This window comes from Lycium ferocissimum, chromosome 12, assembly GCF_029784015.1.
Source record: "Lycium ferocissimum isolate CSIRO_LF1 chromosome 12, AGI_CSIRO_Lferr_CH_V1, whole genome shotgun sequence".
NCBI lineage: Eukaryota > Viridiplantae > Streptophyta > Magnoliopsida > Solanales > Solanaceae > Lycium > Lycium ferocissimum.
In genome coordinates, this window is record NC_081353.1 from 5,665,622 (window position 1) to 5,680,371 (window position 14,750).

Sequence of the window (14,750 nt, forward strand, 5' to 3'; positions counted from 1 at the left end):
GCCAAATATTTACATTAGATTACTCATAACAGATTTCTTATTTCGAACCGCATATCACACGTAACATTCGCATCGTAACGCTCATGTCGGAGTACCTATCTCAAAATATTCATATCAAATTACTTGTACCGGAGTATCTATATCAGAATAATCAAATCGGAATACTTGTAACGAAATACTTATGTCGGACTATTCATATCAGAGAGGGCATACGAATCATATCAACTCGGAACTAAGGAGCAGAATTACTCTAAAGTACATTTCATAGCTTAGTCAGAACGGTAAGTCATTTAAAAGAGGAATAGGACGACAATCGTAGTACATACCTTTTGGATGTTCTGACAGATTATGTTGAAGCGAAACTTTTGAGACCGTTGGGATATGTCGAAATAGATCATAGAACTCAATGGGATAATTAGACAACTATCGTTTAGTAGGCGGGAAGATGACCAAGAGTTTCCTTTACTTATTGCTCAAAACAAATTAATAACATAATAGGAGCGGTTTCGAAAATAGCGGGCCCGCCTCGGGTCAAGTCGAGGTGGCGTACATAAATTACAAACATTAAACTCTATGGAGTCATCAATGAAAGTTTCGAACGATTCGGTTACGTTTGTGAAAGTTCTAGATGTTCGAACACTTTGCCAACAAAACATAAGGATTCTAGTTCAATTATGTTGAATGAATAGTACCCAAAATCGAACTCGAGTTTCTATGAACGAATCTTTCCCGAGGCTCGGACTCCAACCTAATATAGCTAAGACATGCCGGGGAGAAGGAAAGGGAGGACTTTACAAACCTTAGTTGCGCCTTATGCTCGTCCAAACTCACTTCCCGTTTCGCCCAAAATCTACAAATGGTCATATTTACCAAACATTCATTAGAATCTTTAAGAATTCAAATCTTGAATTAACATTTGTCTACGGAAATTTCGGCAGCATTTCCTCTGTAAATGCGCCATCCCCGAGAATTCAACTCGGCCAAAGTACAACAACAAACCCGAGAATGGAACTCGGCCACATTATCAATGACAATACTAACAATTTTTGCCAAAGACATCAACAATCAAGTCGAGAATATTCCAAACAACTTCTACCTCAACTTCACACTTTCAAACTAATGTCAACATTTTCATATTCCTTTACCTATTCAAGACACATTCAAATACAATTCGGATGTATTTCATATCGTTTTACAAAATATACAAAAATTCCACCAAAATCCATAATTCACCCGAAAACTCCTCAACTTTCCTAGAACAATTTTTTTTAATGCATTTCTCGCTTCCAAATTCATAACCTATCCCAACAACACACATATTAACAACAATCAAATTACTACATAGAAATTTATTCAATTGTTCCATACTCATACCCCATTCGGCCACCCTCCACATTTCCAACCTCAAGCAAATTCATTAAACTTTCATTTCCAATATAGAGTTCACAACAACCACAACTAGAATACTACATAAAATTAACTCATCTTTGTCTACACAACAACACATGCACACGGCCACATGCATATGTATGCATTCATCATGCAAACTTCCATATTTCCATTAATTCTATCCATTTCTACACATCACAACATAAACAAACCTTTCATGACATATAAAAGAGGATAAAATCTTACCTTTTCCTTCAACTTTCTCACTTAACTAAAGTTGTGAACTTGCAACAATAAGAGGGATTTTTGCTTCAACAATTATACCATGTTGAAGAGCATCCTTGAATTGGTAGAAATACATGAAGAAATAAATTTTGGAACAAAATTTCCCATACTTGATTTTCCATGGGGTTGGCGAACCCCATACCTTCTTGCTCTCTCTCTTTTTTTTTTTTTTGTTCTCTTGAATAGTCTAGAATGGACAATGGTCCCTTTATTTATTTAATTAGCACATGATTTAATTAAAACATGGGCTTGGGCTCCTTGGCTCTCTATGGCCGGCCACCCTTCCATTTGGGCCTCTTGATTTCATTTTTTTTTAGCCCAATTAACTGGCTAACTTTTGTAATTCATGAAATAAATTTTCAAAATTCCAATTTTGCCCTTGTCCTTCTTCCATATTTCCGCATCAATATTTTTCATGAACAACATACATATTGAATAACATCAAAATATTGCCCCATCTCTAACTAATCACAATTATTTCAAATTTTTTTCCGAATGTGCGAAACACGGGATATAACAATAACGATCATAGATAAATTGTGAAATGGAAACTACAAAATTAATTGCGGGAAATCGGATAAGTTATTGTTATTGTTATCGTGTGGGCTATTTGGTGGTCGTTATGAGTTACTTTGTGGGCTGAAATATTATGGGGATTGGTTGTTGTTGTTGTTGTTGTTGATTTGGCCGAGTTAAATTCTCAGGGTTGGTGTATTTACAGGGGAAATGCCCAAATTTGTAGAATTAAGGGCTAATGTGGAATTAAATGCCCAAATGGTTATAGCTAATGTTTGGCATATTATGGATTGTTTGTAGACCTTGGGCAGCCGAGACGTAAGTTGGAGTTAGCTTGAGTTTGGATTTGCGTTGAGAGCGATCAAGGTATGTAAAGCTTGGCCCTTCCTTCTTTTGGCATGCCTTAGTCGTAAATAGGCTATGACACGAGCCTCGAAAAAATTCTACTCTCGCGATCTGACCATGTCTGTGATTCTTATTTGCTTCTTAGCCTTCGTATGCTTGATATGGTGAAATATTGGCTTTATGTCTTTGGTATGACTAAGTTTCAAAAGTGGCATAAAAGTTTGGTTTTTTAAAAAAAAGTTTTGCTCTTAAATGATTCCGAAAACTACGAAAGTCCGTAACTTTCACCGACAGAACCGGATCGCTTCGATATGTTCAAAAATTATTCCATGATGTATGATGACTATGTTTTCCATAGGCGGGCCCGGCTCGGGTCGACACCCGTTCGTGGGTCCTGCGACCTTCCTTTACGTACTTTTGATGACTTTTACAAGAATATGATAGGACTATTATTCCAATTTCAAGTATGATCAGTTTACCTACCTTTTAAGTTTATGATAATGATCTTATGCACATGATTTTGGTACGTAATTATGATTTCTGAAGTTCGGTTTGATATGCTCCCGAGTGATATTCGGAAGAAAATTTGATTTGACTACCGCATTGGCTTATAAACGATGGTTCGTGTGATTAACATATTAAGTCTTTGAAATTGTTTTAAACCGTATTTGGTTACTCATAACTTTGTTCGTGTACTCTGTTGTTACATTTTTCGCCAAGTTCCCGGCCGGTTAAGTTATTGTACGCACTGTGCTGTATTCTGAGGTATAGTTTGCATTCTGAAATATGATGTGTATTCCGAAACATGATATGATACGAAGTCTGATATGATATGATGATCTGATTTACCGATGCGTATTCCGGAGTATGATGTGGCCGGTACGCCGAGCCCCTTTCGACCGGGTATGCGTGTGTATATGTTACGTTATAAGTTATCTGTATGAATTCGGAATATGATCGGTGGAATTGGAGCCGGTGGTGGGGCAAACCCAATGGTGGGGCAAACCCAGTAGTGAGGTAACATTCCACATTGGTTTAGGCCAATCCCACATTGGTTTAGGCCAATCCCACATTAGTTTAGGCCAATCCCACATTGGTTAATGACAGCTCACATGATCGGTTATGATGTTATAATGTGTACGGTATGTATATGATGAACATTACATTTGTCTTCTGTATCTCCTATGTATGATTTGTATGTCGACTTGCGCAAGCGCTTTGATATTTCGGTTATTATGCCTACTTTACGCATACTTGTTTCGATGATGACTCGATTCATTTCGTACCTTTGCTTTGCATACTCGGTACTTATTCCGTGCGACCCCCGTCTTCGGGTGCGTTTCATGCCCGAGTTCGGACCTTGGTGATCCACCGGCGTAGGATTTCCGTTACTGCTCATTCGAGTGCTCCTTTGTTGGGAGCCAATATTTTGGGTATATACTCTTCCGATGTATATGATTATGTTTATTCGAGGTACGGCGGGGCCTGTCCCGTCATCGATTCTCGTTGTTACGTATTGAGGTACGTAGACATAGATGTGGGTTATGTACGATTTGAAAGTACAAGAGGGGGGGTGAATTGTAAGCCTATTAAAAAATCTAGTCGACTACTGTTTGGTTCCAGTCGACTGACAGCGAGACAGCCTGCACAAAATTGTTAGTCCTTCGATTTGCACAAGTATAAACCACAACAAATAGTAAGGGTGCAGAATGTAATATGAGAGCAACAAAATAAATGACGCCGGGAATTTTTATCCGGTTCGGAACCAATGTGGTATCCTAATCCGGTCCCTTGGGTCAAGGAGGTTATCTCTTTAAGCTCTTTGTAGTTTGAGTTGAGTACAGCCTTTATGGTTTTCCTCGTTCACCACTAACGTTCACAAGGTTGGTTTTCACTCGCTCACCAACAACGAATAAGGGTTGGTTTTGACACGCTCACCAACAACGCACAAGGTTGGTTTTTCACTCGCTCACCAACAACGACTCTTTGGTTTCACTCGCTCACCAAAGAAACGAACAATGACACAACCTCTCAATACAAAGCCTCACCAACTATACTATATCTTTCCTCTCTTTTTTGTTTACACAGTAAGTCACTCAAGATTACAATGCTTATGAAAAGTAGAGCAAAGAACTTGAGAAGGTTGAGACGAAAGTATAAGTGGCTGCGTGCCTTTAATTTGTTGCGGTGCCTTTTCTTTTATATTCGGTCCTTGAGTATTCTAGTCGTTGATCTTCAAAAATGCAGTGATCTTCCAATCTTGGAATATTCCTGATATCGCTCCAATCTTCCTTAAATTCTTGAATGCCTCCCTTGGTCCGTGACTTGATTCATCTAAATCCTTGATTTCCATATAACATGCTTTTATATAGCTTTAATATTTGGAAAGGAAAGCTTTGTGCATGTACAATATGATCTTTGTAACATAGAGAATATTTTCTCTTATTTGTCTTACGTAAAACAAGGCCTTCCTTATATGCTCTTTCATAATTTTTGACACCGAGTGCTAGTATAGAGGAGATCTCCACTTTGTTGATCATAATAGGAAAATACATAAAAGAATATAATTTCCTTTCTCTCTTCAATTAAATATTTTAAGAACGGATCCTTCCTTTGCCATATACAAATACGGTCCCTTTATGGTATAATAAAATAATGTTCACCATTGACTCATAATTTCCAACTTTTATAGACCTTCCTTTTTGAATCCGATACCAATCTCTCTTTGGATTGGAGCCTTTCCTTCTTTGGTGCGGTACCATTCTTCATGATTTATTCTTGCTGAATATATCGTCATTGCTTGTCGAAGTGTTCTTCATATGACAAGTTTCTGGCTATACAAATTTGAGCTCTTATTTAAACAACCCAAGAGAATTTCAAGATCCTCTTCATTTCACCTTGGATCTTTATATTATTTTGAATGTAATCACATTCATCTTCTTGAATTTGGACTTCGATAACTCTGAATGTGGACACTTTTGTAAACTAGAGACATCTTGATACTCCATAGATTTTGGATCTTCCTTAAGCAACAAATTGATCTTGATCTTTCCTTTTGTGGAATTGTAGTAAATATTCTTTTCATAATTCTTGCACCTTGATTGGAGTAAGTATTTTCCTTCCACATCTTCTTCCGTAAATTCCATCTCGTAATATCTTCTTTTCCATATTTGATTAGATCTTCACCAAATCCTTCTTCATCAAATAAACCTATACCAAAAATAAATTTACCACAAGTAAATATTCTTTTATTAATAATTATATTGGTTTGTTATCATCAAAATTAATAAGTGAAACCTTGGACCTAACAATCTCCCCCTTTTTGATGATGGCAAACCATTGAGTACAAAACTTTCAATTTTAATAAAAATACAGAACAAAGATGATAGGAAGGATGTAGACTTCCCAGAATTAGTGAGCTCCCCCTGAATGTATGTTCCTTGAACTTGAAGCTCCTCTTGAAGGAGTGGCTCCCCCTCACTTTATGCTTTGTCGCTCTTCTTGTGCATTTCCTGTCTGAAAATACTAACGAAGCAAATGTTTTGTACAGGAAAACTTCTCCCCCTTTTGGCATCATCAAAAGGGTGAAATAGATCATATAGTCAACTACTTATAGAAAAAGTATCGACTAATCAATACATATTAGTGATCAATACAAGTCAGCGAGAGTGGTTGAGAAATTCCCATTAAAAAATTCAATTTTGAAAAGAAGGAATTTCGCTCTAGTTTGAGAAAGATAACAATTAATCGTATCAATCCTCTTAACGAGTTGCTAACCACATAATGCATAAGAGTCAATTGGTGAAAATATTTTGAGTCAATTTTAGGAGTACATTATTGGAGAAAAAAAACAAATTAGCTATGATGAATTTCCAAACCCACAAATAAGAACATTTGAGTTAAGAGAAAAATTAATCTTTCTTACCAGAAAAGGATGCAAAATTATCCACCATATATTATCATAGTAATTTCTTTCTTCAATGTGAGAAAATATCTCCATTTGATATTCAATGTCCTCACGGCAGCTTTTCATGTAATCTTTATCCGCAATAGATGAAACTGTGAAGCTCGATGTTCTTCTTTTGCGAGAGAGATAGGATGAGCTTACTAGAATGTTCATGTACAATGAATTTTCCATACACAATCTCCTGAGTAATCCTTTTGAATACTTGGCCCCATTTGAAGAACCTTTCATCTACCTTTGCATTATTTGAAACTTGAAGAAGAATGTTAACTCGCCGTCATAATCATCTCAAGTTCGAATACCTTGTAAAATCTTATGAAATCCTTTGTACACCTTCTTGTTAGTACCACGTGATATAAGCATATGCAACTATGACAATCATGATTTTTTTTGAAAAATCATTTTTGGAACAAAGAAAAATTAACTTCCCTTACTGTTCTCTTGAGATGGTTTCAACTCAAAAATAAAATTTTGGTACCATAAGGACTCCTTTTTAAAAAGATAAAACTATTAGGAGATGCTTGACAAAATATTTTTCAGTTGTAACATCATTTAGAGAAATACTTTTGACATGCATTCTGAAAAAGGCTTTATAATAAGCTCATGAGAACTAACATACTAATAAAAATCTTAAGAATGAAACAAACCTTCTTGTTGTGAAACCTTGGGCTACACAAACTAAGAATGAAAAAATCTTAGTTTACCCTTAGTTCTTACAACCTTACCATTTTCTTAAGGTTCATCTGAATATCCATAATTGTAGATCATTTTCCTTGGCTACAAGTTCCCATATGTTATTTCCTCCATTTGCATTAAACTATTCTTGCATTGCTGGAATCTTTCATTTACTTCAATGCTTCATCTCTGGTTAAGCTTGTACATACATACATATTCATATCAATCGATTTCTTGTTGTCCAGAGTATGCTCTTCGTCTTCATGCTCAATTTCACTTAAACAAACATTAGTCTAAAGAGAACGTGCATAATGATCTATAAAACTAATTGTTTAAAAACCATAAGAATTATAAGTAGTAAAGATTACAGAATATACCATGAATTTTACCACTTGGTCCTTACAATGACGATAGACATTTGCAAACAAAAGGATGAGAATAATCAAGAAATGATTTTTCTTCCTTTTCATATCTCATATGAAGAGTTCATTAAGATAAAAAAATTATAACTCATGTAACTTGTGAATAATTATCAATCGTAGAAATACATACCTCTTGCCTTCAAGATTTTGAATAAGTCCATATGAAGAGGTTATGAAGGCTTCAAGTTATACAACGTTCTTGGGCTTTGAATGAGGCGTTAGTATTCTTACCAAGAGAGCAAATAAATATCATACATATGATTCCTTCAAGAATGATCTCAGACCCACATATATATGAATCAAATTTGTATGATATCAATAAAGATTGCATGCTTGCTTGTCCTAATAACTTATGACAGATATAGATTAAAAAAAATGCACGCCATATATTCTAGTTATTATAGTTCAAGGTTATAACCGGTATCAACAAAATAGTAGCATGATGCAATTAGTCGACTCAAACCATATATAATTGACTAATTAAACAACAGCTAGATAAACATCACCTAATGCAGTAAGACAAACTTGAATAATCTTTAGTAATACCATTCATTTAAACTTTACCATCATATGTTGTAGTTCCTTTAATTTGTAGAATACATATGAACTGTGAAGCAACTTTAATCTCGTTCCTTGACCAGCCGCTATGCAAATGCCAATGATTCTATTTATGGCTAGACTCAAGGAATTCCTACAAAACAAATTAGTTTGTGTTTGGCACCCAAGTCTTTTTGGGTCCTTCATGATTAGTAAATTGTGTAGTTGGGGATGCATGTAAGTGTTTGGGTCTCCAAAAATATTTAGATCTTACATGATTTCTAGCATAATTGCATGCAAATGCTTTATGTCCAGAATTACCACAGTAATGACATATAATATGAGAATAAGAGCGTTCACCTGCAGTTGCCTTATTAGTCGACTTGAACCTTACCTGAGTTGACTTGATTGAAATAGGGCATCTACTGGTGGATCCCTTTTGATCATTGGCGAGTTCTTAAGGGGATGAGTCGACTTCCATTGATCAAAGTGGTGACTAGAAGATTTGTTCAAAGTCTTCATTTGCTTGTGCAACTCAGAATTTTCTTCTTGAAGTAAATCATATTTAGTTTGACATTCCTTAAGTCGAATATCCAAGTCTTTCTTTTCTTGTTGAACTTTCTTGAATGCAAGAACTCTTTGCAAATCTTTGAAAGCTAGATCTAGAGTTTCCGAAAATCATCACAATTATTACAAGTCATGATAGGAGTATGACATACCTCGTCAGTTTCTTCCTCGTCACTCGAAGAAGAGGTTCTGTAATTTTTGTCACTTTGTTTTCCTTCCAGGAAGCACATGAACGCCATTTCTCCATGATTACTCTCTTTATCAGATTCATCCTCGTCGCTCCAAGTTGAAGTTTTGGAGTTCTTCATCTTGTTGTTGTTAGGACACTTTGATTTAATATGTCCAAGTTTACCACATTCGTAGCGATGTATGTTCTCTCTTTGTTGGACCTCTTGATTTGGATGGATTGAGCTCTCTGCTTCTTTCTTCTTTTTCTTTTGACGTTGTTGGATGCCTTATCCAAGTTTTCTTGATATACCTTATCTTTTATGGTGCCCTCATGGATAGCTTCCAATTTGTCCCATATTTCTTTAGCAGTTTTACAAGCGGATATTGTCTCATATTCTTCTTCACCAAGAGCACAATGGAGCAGGTACATTGCTCTAGCATTTGTTTGCATAATATCCAAATGTTCGTTTGTGTAGTCAAATATGGGTGTCTCTTTTTCAACCTTCTTTTCAGCACTATTATCCGGAATTGGCCTCGGCCCATTCTTAATAACTAGCCAAGCTCTATAATCTATTGATTGAACATATATCTTCATTCTATCCTTCCTTGCTTGTAGTATAAACTATTAAAATAGGGTGGCTTTGCTTGTTGAGAATCCCTCTTGAAATATGGCTTCGGTAATTTGATGTCTGCCATGGATCTTTCCTCACTTCTTTGTTAAGCAAAAATAAAAATGTGAGACGAGGCTCTGATACCAATTGAAAGTACAAGAGGGGGGGGGGGGGTGAATTGTAAGCCTATTAAAAAATCTAGTCGACTCGTTTTGTTTGGTTCCAGTCGGTAATGAGATGAAACACCTGCACAAAATTGTTAGTCCTTCGATTTGCACAAGTATAAACCACAACAAATAGTAAGGGTGCAGAATGTAATATGAGAGCAATAAAATAAATGACACCGGGAATTTTTATCTGGTTCGGAACCAATGTGGTATCCTAATCCGGTCCCTTGGGTTAAGGAGGTTATCTCTTTAAGCTCTTTGTAGTTTGAGTTAGTCGACCTTTATGGTTTCCTCGTTCACCACTAACGTTCACAAGGTTGGTTTCACTCGCTCACCAACAACGAATAAGGGTTGGTTTTGACACGCTCACCAATAACGCACAAGGTTGGTTTTTCACTCGCTCACCAACAACGACTCTTTGGTTTTCACTCGCTCACCAAAGAAACGAACAATGACACAACCTCTCAATACAAAGCCTCACCAACTATACTATATCTTTCCTCTCTTTTTGTTTACACAGTAAGTCACTCAAGATTACAATGCTTATGAAAAGTAGAGCAAAGAACTTGAGAAGGTTGAGACGAAAGTATAAGTGGCTGCGTGCCTTTGACTGTTGCGGTGCCTTCTCTTTTATATTTGGTCCTTGAGTATTCTAGTCGTTGATCTTCAAAAATGCAGTGATCTTCCAATCTTGGAATATTCCTGATATCGCTCCAATCTTCCTTAAATTCTTGAATGCCTCCCTAGGTCCGTGACTTGATTCATCCAAATCCTTGATTTCCATATAACATGCTTTTATATAGCTTTATTATTTGGAAAGAAAAGCTTTGTGCATGTACAATATGATCTTTGTAACATAGAGAATATTTTCTCTTATTTGTCTTACGTAAAACAAGGCCTTCCTTATATGCTCTTTCATAATTTTTGACACCAGTGCTAGTATAGAGGAGATCTCCACTTTGTTGATCATAATAGGAAAATACATAAAAGAATATAATTTCCTTTCTCTCTTCAATTAAATATTTTAAGAACGGATCCTTCCTTTGCCATATACAAATGGTCCCTTTATGGAATAATAAAATAATGTTCACCATTGACTCATAATTTCCAACTTTTATAGACCTTCCTTTTTGAATCCAGTACCAATCTCTCTTTGGATTGGAGCCTTTCCTTCTTTGGTGCAGTACCAATCTTCATGATTTATTCTTGCTGAATATATCGTCATTGCTTGTCGAAGTGTTCTTCATATGACAAGTTTCTGGCTATACAAATTTGAGCTCTTATTTAAACAACCCAAGAGAATTTCAAGATCCTCTTCATTTCACCTTGGATCTTTATATTATTTTGAATGTAATCACATTCATCTTCTTGAATTTGGACTTTGATAACTCTGAATGTGGACACTTTTGTAAACTAGAGACATCTTGATACTCCATAGATTTTGGATCTTCCTTAAGCAACAAATTGATCTTGATCTTTCCTTTTGTAGAATTGTAGTAAATATTCTTTCCATAATTCTTGCACCTTGATTTGAGTAAGTATTTTCCTTCCACATCTTCTTCCGTAAATTCCATCTCGTAATATCTTCTTTTCCATATTTGATTAGATCTTCACCAAATCCTTCTTCATCAAATAAACCTATACCAAAAATAAATTTACCACAAGTAAATATTCTTTTATTAATAATTATATTGGTTTGTTATCATCAAAATTAATAAGTTAAACCTTGGACCTAACACGATTTTGTTCGGACGCGTTGTGTGAGCTGTGTTTGGGCGGCCTATCCGCCGTGGCAGCCTTACCGGCTGCGTGTATATATACTTTGATACGTTATGTATATTATGACAGCCTTACCGGCTTCGGTGCAGCTTATGTTAGTATGTGACAGTTTGGAACCACGTATGACCTCTATGTCGGTGTAGATTGTTTGTATGCTGATTTCGGTTATTGAGTGCGTATGGGTGCCCAGCTCGGGCACCAGTCACGACCTACGGGGTTGGGTCATGACAGAAGTGGTATCAGAGCAGTTCGTCCTCGGAATGTCTACAGACCGTGTCTCGTAAAGTCTTATTTATCGGTGTGTTGTGCACCACACCTATAAACAGGAGGCTACAGGACATTTAGGATGTCATCTTTCCTTCTGATCTTAGATCGTGCGATAGAGCTGTGTTATCAGGATGACTCTTCTCTGATGAAATGTTATGTTTTCAGTGATGCCTCCGAGGAAGGCCACAGCTGCCCAGAAGGGCAAGACTACAGCAGCAGGTGAGACCAGCCGGGCCCGGATAGCTACTAGGGCCGTGCCGTTGAGCGGAGATTGTGCCTCCGACGGCTAGTTACTCGCTACCCCGCCGTATCCGAGGGACTTGGAGCGGCGACGTTGCGGGTCGGGGGCGGCTCCACCGCCGGCTCCCGAGGTTCGAGTACCCGAGCCTCGGCTCCTCGGCCGGGGGCGGAGGATCGGCGATGCGAGATGCGGTCGGTTATTGACCGAATTGATGGCGGCCCGGGTTCACGGGCACGGATCGGGGGGTGATCGTGCGGATAGATATGACGACCGAGAGGGCCCGTGATTTTCGCTTTGTGGCCCCCGAGTTTTCGGGTCAAAGCCCGCAGAGGACCCTCAGGAATTCATCCGACAGATGCAGCGTACATTGCGATTGATTAGTGCTTCTCAGACAGAGTCGGTTGAGATGGCATCCTATCGGTTGCACGATGTAGCGGCTAACTAGTACGAGTCCTGGATGTTGTCCAGAGGTGAGGGTGCCCCTCCAGCCGTATGGGGCGAGTTTACAGAGGCCTTCCTGGCCCATTTTCTACCTCCGGAGGTGAGGCGGGCCAGGGTGGACAGATTCCTGCTGCTAAAGCAGAGGGGCAGGAGTGTCCGGGAGTATAGTTTGGAGTTTGATTCGCTGGCCAGATATGCGCCCGCTTATGTCCGATATGTGACCGGATGCTGCCCGGTATGTGATAGGGGCCGGATGACTACTTGGTTGACAAAGGTTGTACGGTGATGGCGGCCCGAACGGTGATGGACATCGCACGGATTCGAGCACATGCCCGGGGGTATGGAGGAGCGACGCGGGGGGCGTCGGCCCGATAGGGATTATGATGAGGGCCACCCCGAGGGCTAGATCTCGCTGGGTATTCGGAGAGTCTCGGCGGGCAGACCTCGCGGCAACATAGCGGACACCCTTCCCGGCCCGACAGAGTACACCCCGCGGTTCGCGGCAGGAGATCGAGGGTGCGGGATATTCGGGGGGCGGCCGCAGTTCCGGGGTTTCGAGCTCACGGTTGGACAGAGGTTCCGGAGTCGACGAGGCCGCCCGGATCTCTCGTGTTCCTACGTGGGAGGCATCACCACGGGGAGTGTTGCCGTGCCACGGGTGCTTGTTTTACTTGTGGCGGCCGGGGGTCATTTCAGAGAGAGTGTCCGTACGGGGCGGTCGGGAGGTGCGGCCCGAGCCGTCGGTCTCGCTGGTTCGTCTTCCCCTTTCGTAGCTATGCGCCCGATGGGGCGGGGCACACCGACACCAGTAGGCCGTGGGAGAGGCCGTGGCGGAGCCTCCAATTCTGGCGGTCCATCGAACCGCCTATATGCGTTGACCCGTAGACAGGATCAGGAGGCGCCACCAGACGCAGGTACAGGTAATTTAGACTCTTTAATTGGTTATGCTGATTGATATATAAACTGTTTGTGATAATTGTGAAGGAAACTCCCCCGAGTGTTTATAAGATCCCGTAAGGCTAATTTAACATTCGAGGACGAATGTTCTAAAGGGGGGGAGGATGTTACATCCTGTATTTTCATACGTCGGAAAGCGTGCAAGTTAAATGATATTAGTAACGGACACGAGGTTATCCCCCAAGCTTATAGGTGGTTAAAGTGATGGTACACATGTATCGTAAGGATTTGAAGTTAAACCAATAGAAGAAAATAAGTTTCGTCAAGATTCGAAATTTATTTGAATGAAATACGGTCCAAGCTATAGTATTTCGTATTTTTGGACTAGAAAAATTTAATCGTCCAACATGAGCAAAATTTCCCGAGTCCGGAGAATTCGATCATATTCAGGCATGAAAATCAAGAACTCGGTGTATAGAAAGAATGAAGTTCCGAAATAATTTAGGATTTAACAATTGTGGTGACGGTGATTGGAAATAATATTTTATGTGTGCTAAAAGAGGCTACGGAGTAGTAGCATATTTCATGATTTATGATAATGAGTATATGAAGTGTGTTAAAAGTGGTCCATGTCTAAGTGAATTGACATCGAGGAATTAATTATGTGTGTAATTGATTAAATGTGGGATTGTAATTGAGATAAAGAATTGAATCAAAATTCATGGAAAGGGGTTGAGTGCCAAACGTCCTCCATGTGGCAGCAACTAGTGGTTAGGATTATATATGCAATTAGGTGGCATCTTTAGAAAGGGAGTGTATTTATATATGCAATTAGGTGGCATCTTTAGAAAGGAAGTGTATTTAAAAGATAATATTTAGGGCTGAGGGACCCACGGTACACAATTAAGCTTACAATTGATATCTTAATTACAAAGAGATAAATTGGCTTTAGGAAACGTATGCAGCAAATACATAGGCAGCAACTCTATATTTCTTTTAAATGTATGAAGTGATCATTCTATTTTAAAGCAATAAGATACAGCGAACGACTTGGAGTCCTCACCGATTGCTTGATTTTGATGACGGTTTCCTCCGGTTGATAGCAAATCGGAGATTTCTTCGAAGTGAAGTAAGGTGGAAGAATATCATTTCATGGCATGTAAGGTAAGAATTATTTTCTCCTAGGTATATTTAAATCCATCACGGTCATAGATAAATTGTGAAATGGAAACTACGAAATTAATTGCGGGAAATCGGATAAGTTATTGTTATTGTTATCGTGTGGGCTATTTGGTGGTCGTTATGAGTTACTTTGTGGGCTGAAATATCATGGGGATTGGTTGTTGTTGTTGTTGTTGTTGATTTGGCCGAGTTAAATTCTCGGGGTTTGTGTATTTACAGGGGAAATGCTGCCCAAATTTCTGTAGAATTAAGGGCTAATGTGGAATTAAATGCCCAAATGGTTATAGCTAATGTTTG